We start from the raw sequence: 7,279 nt of genomic DNA on the forward strand, positions 1-7,279 counted from the left end.
CAACATTCCACTGACCTCCCTCTCATTTACACACATGTATTCTGTCTTGTTCCTACTGACCTTCATTCCTCTCCTCTCTAGAGCATATCTCCACCTCTCCAGGGTCTCCTCAACCTGCTCCCTACTATCTCTACAGATCACAATGTCATCAGCAAACATCATAGTCCACGGGGACTCCTGTCTAATCTTGTCACTCAACCTGTCCATCACCATTGCAATAAGTAAGGGCTCAGAGCCGATCCCTGATGTAATCCCACCTCCACCTTGAATGCATCCATCACTCCTACCGCAGACTTCACCATTGTCACACTTCCCTCGTACATATCCTGCACAACTCTTATGTACTTCTCTGCCACTTCCGACTTCCTCATACAATACCACAGCTCCTCTTGAGGCACCCTGTCATATGCTTTCTCCAGGTCCACAAAGACGCAATACAACTCCTTCTGGCCTTCTCTATACTTCTCCATCAACATCCTCAGAGCAAACATTGCATCTGTGGTGCTCTTTCTTGGTATGAAACCATACTGCTGCTCACTAATCATTACCTCACTTCTTAACCTAGCTTCCACTACTCTTTCCCATAATTTCATGCTGTGGCTCATCAATTCCATCCCCCTGTAGTTACTACAGTCCTGCACATCCCCCTTATTCTTAAATATCAGCACCAGTCCACTTCTTCTCCACTCCTCAGGCATCCTCTCACTTTCCAAGATTCCATTAAAAAATGTGGTTAAAAACTCCACTACCATCTCTCCTAAACACCTCCATGCTTCCACAGGTATCTCATCTGGACCAATGGCCTTTCCATTTTTCATCATCTTCATAGTTGTCCTTACTTCCTCCTTGCTAATCTGTTGCACTTCCTGATTCACTATCTCCACATCATCCAACCTCTTCTCTCTCGTTCTCTTCATTCATCAGCCTCTCAAAGTACTCTTTCCATCTGCTCAACACACTCTCCTCGCTTGTGAGTACGTTTCCATCTTTATACTTTATCACCCTAACCTGCTGCACATCTTTCCCAGCTCTGTCCCTCTGTCTAGCCAATCAGTACAGGTCCTTTTCTCCTTCCTTAGTGTCCAACCTCTCATACAACTCATCATATGCCTTTTCTTTAGCCTTCAGCACCTCTCTCTTCACCTTGTGCCTTATCTCCTTGTACTCTTGTCTACTTTCTGCATCTACCTGACTGTCCCACTTCTTCTTCACCATCCTTTTCCTCTGTATACTCTCCTGTACTTCCCCATTCCACCACCAGGTTTCCTTTTCCTCCTTCCTCTGTCCAGATGTCATGCCAAGCACCCTTCTTGCTGTCACCTGTGCTACATCTGCTGTAGTTGCCCAACTGTCTGGTGATTCTTCACTGCCACCCAGTGCCTGTCTCACGTCCTCCCTAACCTCAACCTTGCAGTCTTCCTTTTTTAACTTCCACCATTTGATCCTTGGCTCTGTCCTCACTCTCTTTCTCTTCTTGCTCTCCAACGTCATCCTACAGACCATCATCCTATGCTGCTTAACTAAACTTTCCCCTGCCACCAATTTGCAGCCTTCAATCTCCTTCAGATTGACTCTTCTGCATATGATGTAATCCACCTGTGTGCATCTTCCTCCACTCTTATACGTCACCCTATGTTCCTCCCTCTTCTTAAAATATGTATTCACCACAGCAATGTCCATCCTTTTGGCAAAATCCACTATCCTTTGACCTTCTTCATTCCTCTCCTTGACACCATACCTACCCATCATCTCCTCGTCTCCTCTGTTCCCTTCACCAACATGTCCATTGAAATCCGTTCCAATCACCACTTTCTGTCTCTTGGGTACACTGCTCATCACTTCATCCAACTCACTCTAAAAATCTTCTTTCTCATCCATTGCACACCCAACATGCGGGGCATATGCACTAACAACATTCATCATCACACCTTCAATTTCCAGCTTCATAATCATTACTCTGTCTGACACTCTTTTCACCTCCAAAACACTCTTGACATACTGTTCCTTCAGAATAACCCCTACCCCATTTCTCCTCCCATCCTCACCATGATAGAACAATTTGAATCCACCTCCGATCCACCTGGCCTTACTCCCCTTTCATATAGTCTCTTGCACGCATAATATATCAACCTTTCTTCTCTCTATCATATCTGCTAACTCTCTCCCCTTACCAGTCATACTGCCAACATTCAAAGTTTCTACCCTCAGTTCCACTCTCTTTACTTTCCTCCTCTCCTCCTGCCCCCGGACACATCTCCCCCTCTTCTTCTCCATCTTCTTCTTCTTCGGCCAACAGTAGCCCAATTTCCACCAGCACCCTGTTGGCTAACAGTGCTGGTGGCGGTCGTTGTTAACCCGGGGCTCGACCGATCCGGTATGGAAATTTGTATTGTTGTCCACATACTGATTTGGCAAAATTTTACACCGGATGCCCTTCCTGACGTAAACTTCCCCATTTATCCAAGCTTGGGACTGGCATGAAGAAACACACTGGTTTGTGCATCCCCTGTGGCTGGGTTCTTGCACTGGAAGTACTACCAGGTCCAAAATAGAAGGAGCCGCTAAACCTCATATGATCAAGTTGGAGTCAGAAGGAAGAGGAGTCTGAAGAAGAAGGGAGAAGGCAAAGATTCCTGACGGTTATTTGTGATTGTCTTTGTTAAAAAAGGTATGGATGATAATAAAATATCCTTTATTTGAACCAGTGACTGTGTGTGTGTGCCAGTTGTGTCTGGGTTGGGGCTATGTGGTACCCCCTGTAATCCATAAGAAAATGTTTGGGTAAACATGAACTAATCCTATAATCAGAATGAAAGTAACACTTTTGAAGTCATGGAAAGGCTACAATACATAAAAATGTCTTGTACAATGGTGTAGTGATTTGCTGCCTCAAACCTCCAGAGTTCTTATAAAACTGCATGGATTCCAGCATTGTGGTGGGCTGGCACCCTGCCCGGGGTTTGTTTCCTGCCTTGCGCCCTGTGTTGGCTGGGATTGGCTCCAGCAGACCCCCGTGACCCTGTGTTAGGACATAGCGGGTTGGATAATGGATGGATGGATGGATGGATTACAGCATGAAAATATACGCATGCCAAAATACATATTTATAATAACATGGTGCACACACGTTTCTATGCAGTTTACCTTTATAAATCACAATCATCTTGTAGAGTATGTTTACATGAATATGCCTCAAACCGCACAACGCTGGGACAACCATATGTGGACCACGCTAATGAACCTCATGCATATGTAGAAGAAGAAGACATTACATTTATATAGTGCTTTTGTCACTACTCAAAACGCTTTACGTAGAGAGGTGGGAGCCACTTTAGCCACCACCAATGTGCAGCATCCACCTGAATGATGTGAGACAATACTGCAGATTTTCATTGACTGATACAGCAGGCTCGCACCTGACACATCCAGCCACCACCAATTACACTTAAGGAGTTCTATGCTGCTCTTCACTATAGTTGATGATCTTCATTGAAGCACTGCTACTCTGCACTTCGGGTGTCTGAAAAAGTTGTAAGGCGCCAGTGTCTGAGTTGGTAGCCACTATCACCTAGCACATGTAATGAATGACATGATTGCTGTTATAATGAATGGTATAGGTCATAAGAAACAATGAGGGTTTAGCCCATAACCTGACTAACAAGCCAGCCATCACATACAGCACCTTCAACAAGTTGCCTGATCAATGCTACTTTGATTCAAAATAAATGAATCATGGGTTGGCCCAAGCCAAACGAGTCATGATTTTCGTCAGCCTCGTCACAGTCGACATGTGCCTTAATGGAAAGTAACTGCTTATGGTTAATAAAAGCTACATCATTCTTACTAGGTGCACTTATTGCAATATGAGTGATGTGAATTGCCACAGTTATGTTAGAAAAACCAGACAGTGCTACACGTTTCCTTTTAATGTTGGCATGTACAACCAAACCATGCAGAAACTGAATGTAGCACCTTGTCAGCTGTTTATAGCTTCCAGCACAGTGGGCATGACAGAGACTAAGCATGGCTAAGATATTACGGACCTATCAGCCAGTTTCCTCTGGTAGGTGCTTGTTGCCAGAAAGCCAAACTTTATTAAAACCTTCATATGAACAGGTACAGCCTGACGTTGGGCAGTCTGTCTTTCCATTGTAAAGCCCAACTCAGTACACAGTTCAAGGAGAAAGTCTCTCAGAAGCCTAAATCAGCTCATAAGCCAGTCATCATCATGGGCAAAAAAATCGGTCCAGTACCTGAAAGTTTGTTCCCTTCATATATAACCATTTACATATTTTTCAAGCAGTGCCAACGAAGCCATGTTGTATCAAACCATTAGGCTATAATAGGCTGAGGCATGAAATTTCAAATTTTCTGTACACATGTAGTGAGTCATAGCTGTGCTTTTACCATACTTTGGTTTCTAATCCTGAGAAGTGGTAACAGATAGCTAATATATCTGATGAAAAAACAAAACAAGTTCTTCAGTGCAAATACGCAGCATTGGCCCTCTTAAAAAGGAATTGCAATCGAGTTTGCAATTTTTGATATGTGTGTCACAACAATGCACATTTCAATAATGGCTTACTGATCTGAATTATTGTATATGTTAAGTCGTTATTTAGTTTGTTTGGCTGCATTTCTCTACTTGATCAAGGGTGTCAAGTTTCTCCAAAATGTTGAATATGGATGGGTCACACACTCTCTCGTCCAGTTTTCTTTTATCAATATCATAATTTACGTGGAATCTTCCATACACACATTTCAAGCCTCTTGTTGTACGTACACAAGTTTTATAAATCCGTCCCATGGTCAGTGTCTGTGTGGAATGTTTATATCACCCTCTTGTCTTTTCCTACCACTTCCTAACAACATTGTGGGTTAATTTAATTGGTGCTTGTCCACTTTCATTGCCCTGAGATGCACTCATACCTCATTCAGTGCTGGCTCCTGCCTTGTGTCCAGTGCTGCCAAGATAGGCTCAGCAAAACTTCACAATGCAAAAAGCAAAGTCAGAAAATTGACAGAATTAATAAAAGAAGAGATTCTAAAATCAAGAAGTATACAACTTTATTTATTTTAGATTGCTGTTTCCAGGGTCATACAATCATCAGTGAAAACACCGATACATTCATTTTCAGTGTGCACACATCTCATTCAAGGCAAACACATCATTATATATTAAAGTATGAAACAAATGTTTAGTGAAATGTGTTGCCCGCCGTGTTGTTCTAATTTAATCACCAACTGCAGTGTAGAGAAAGCTTATATGTCAACTGAAATTATTAGACTTGGACCAAAGCTTGGTGATTGCATGCCAAACACCAGGGCCCGATGAGGTATCTCATGGCTTGTCCATCACCTCTTCAGCAAACTATAAATCACTCACATCTCTGAGCAGCTAAAATAGGAGGCTTAATTGGAAGCAGGGAGTAGGACATGTCTGCCAAGTGCACAGTATTGGTTTAATTAGGTGCTTTTGAAACTTTACTGTATGTGTGTGTGTGTGTTATAAGATACACAGTATGCGCCGTTAAGCACTGTAATGAGGTAGTGTTTTTGAAGTCTGATCTTGGGTACCTCAGAGAATTAGAGTGCTAAATGCCAAAGCAAAAAAACAACCAAAAATAAATCCTGAGGTGCTTTTCTTGTTAGTGATGCATTGTTCAGAAATATAAACTAAAATTTAATCAAAAATATCCTTCTATTATGACTTATCCTTACTGGTGAGGATCATCACACAAAAAAAAAAACCCACAACAATACACTTGATTATACACTTCCTGAAAAAAGTACAATAAAATAATAAATTAATGATGACAGAATGAAATGCCTGAGGAAAATGAGCTAGTGGAATCTGACCTTGTAACTCTGATGTCTCTTCAAACAGCAGTCAGCTACTTTTGGTGACAGAGAGGGCCTACATACACTGTGTGTTAGGATTTCATCCTGAGCAGCAAAAATACAAACAAGTTAAAGTGTTCATCTTGTGAAGAGTCAAATGTACCAAAGGTCACTACACAACTACAGGGTATATGTTTTAAGTACAATTCCAAAATCAAAACAAGAAAAACAGAAACTGGAGGCAAGCAAATGTAAATTTCAAAGTCCCTAAAATGCTTTTAGTAGGAGACTGTGCAGTAATAATTTTGTTGAGTCTGTCTTTTAAAAATCAACGTTCACATGACTCACTCAGCATGTCACCATATTTTATAGTGGCAGCATTATGACTTTGTGCTCTGTGAGGCATCAGATCTATCTAACCAACAACGTATTGTAAATATGACTCTCAAACAGAGAAGAAGAGTTGGGGCACCGGAGCAACCTTGTTTAATGTACAGGAAATAAAAAACAAGTTTTGGAAAAATAAATAAATGGGCAAAGTTAGTTAGCGTTGCTCTGACTCACAATATGGCAGCTCTTTTGCAGACGTCTGTCCTCTATGAGCTCCAGGTCAAGAATGACAACTTCTTCTCTGGTCAGGTTGGTTTTATGGAGGCCGAGGTGGAAGAGGAAGGATAATGGGTTGATGAGTCCTCCTCCATTCTAGGGCAAATGGAAAATGGGTTAAAGCAGGTGTTACATTCAAACACATACCCGTATTTTTATCCATTCTCATTCTTGTAAGGCATTCCCTACGCTTGTATGTCTAATAGTATGTTGTTTCCACAACCAACAGCACCCATGAAAAATAGCACACAAAATGATTCAGTGATGAACTCAGAACAATGTAAATATTTTTCCAATACAGAAATGTCACATTATTGCAAAGAAATTGAGAATGGTCCTCATTTAACACCATGTTGTTTCTGAGTGGAATCTGTTAAAAGTTTGAAGGAACATGGAACAGTAAAATGACAAAGTGGTCATATGGAGAGAGGCAGAAGAGAATGAAATGTTTTTACACAATAAGGACACTTCAGAAAACTAATGTACTTCAGACCAGTGTAAAACAATCATAAAGGGTCTGGGGCACCTCGAAGACTAACCTCGTATATTGAAAAGGCAAAAGGTGCAAAAAAAAAAGTGTGTGTTAAGTGCAAACAGTTGAGACTTCTTAGTATTTTCACAGAGTCTGTCCAAGATGGCTATGTTTTTGTTTTTGATGGATGAAGCGGGTCCATGTAGAGTGACCCTGAATGTGACATCATGGTTAGAGGCACGTCAATCTTCTTTTCTGCAGAGGGGAAAGGAGGAGGGAAATCATTATTGCTTAACTCCTTTGTGTGTTCTGGTGGAGTAATGTAATTATTCAAGCCCTTAAGCTGTTCGCCAAGGGCAT

This window comes from Erpetoichthys calabaricus, chromosome 9, assembly GCF_900747795.2.
Source record: "Erpetoichthys calabaricus chromosome 9, fErpCal1.3, whole genome shotgun sequence".
Lineage (NCBI taxonomy): Eukaryota > Metazoa > Chordata > Cladistia > Polypteriformes > Polypteridae > Erpetoichthys > Erpetoichthys calabaricus.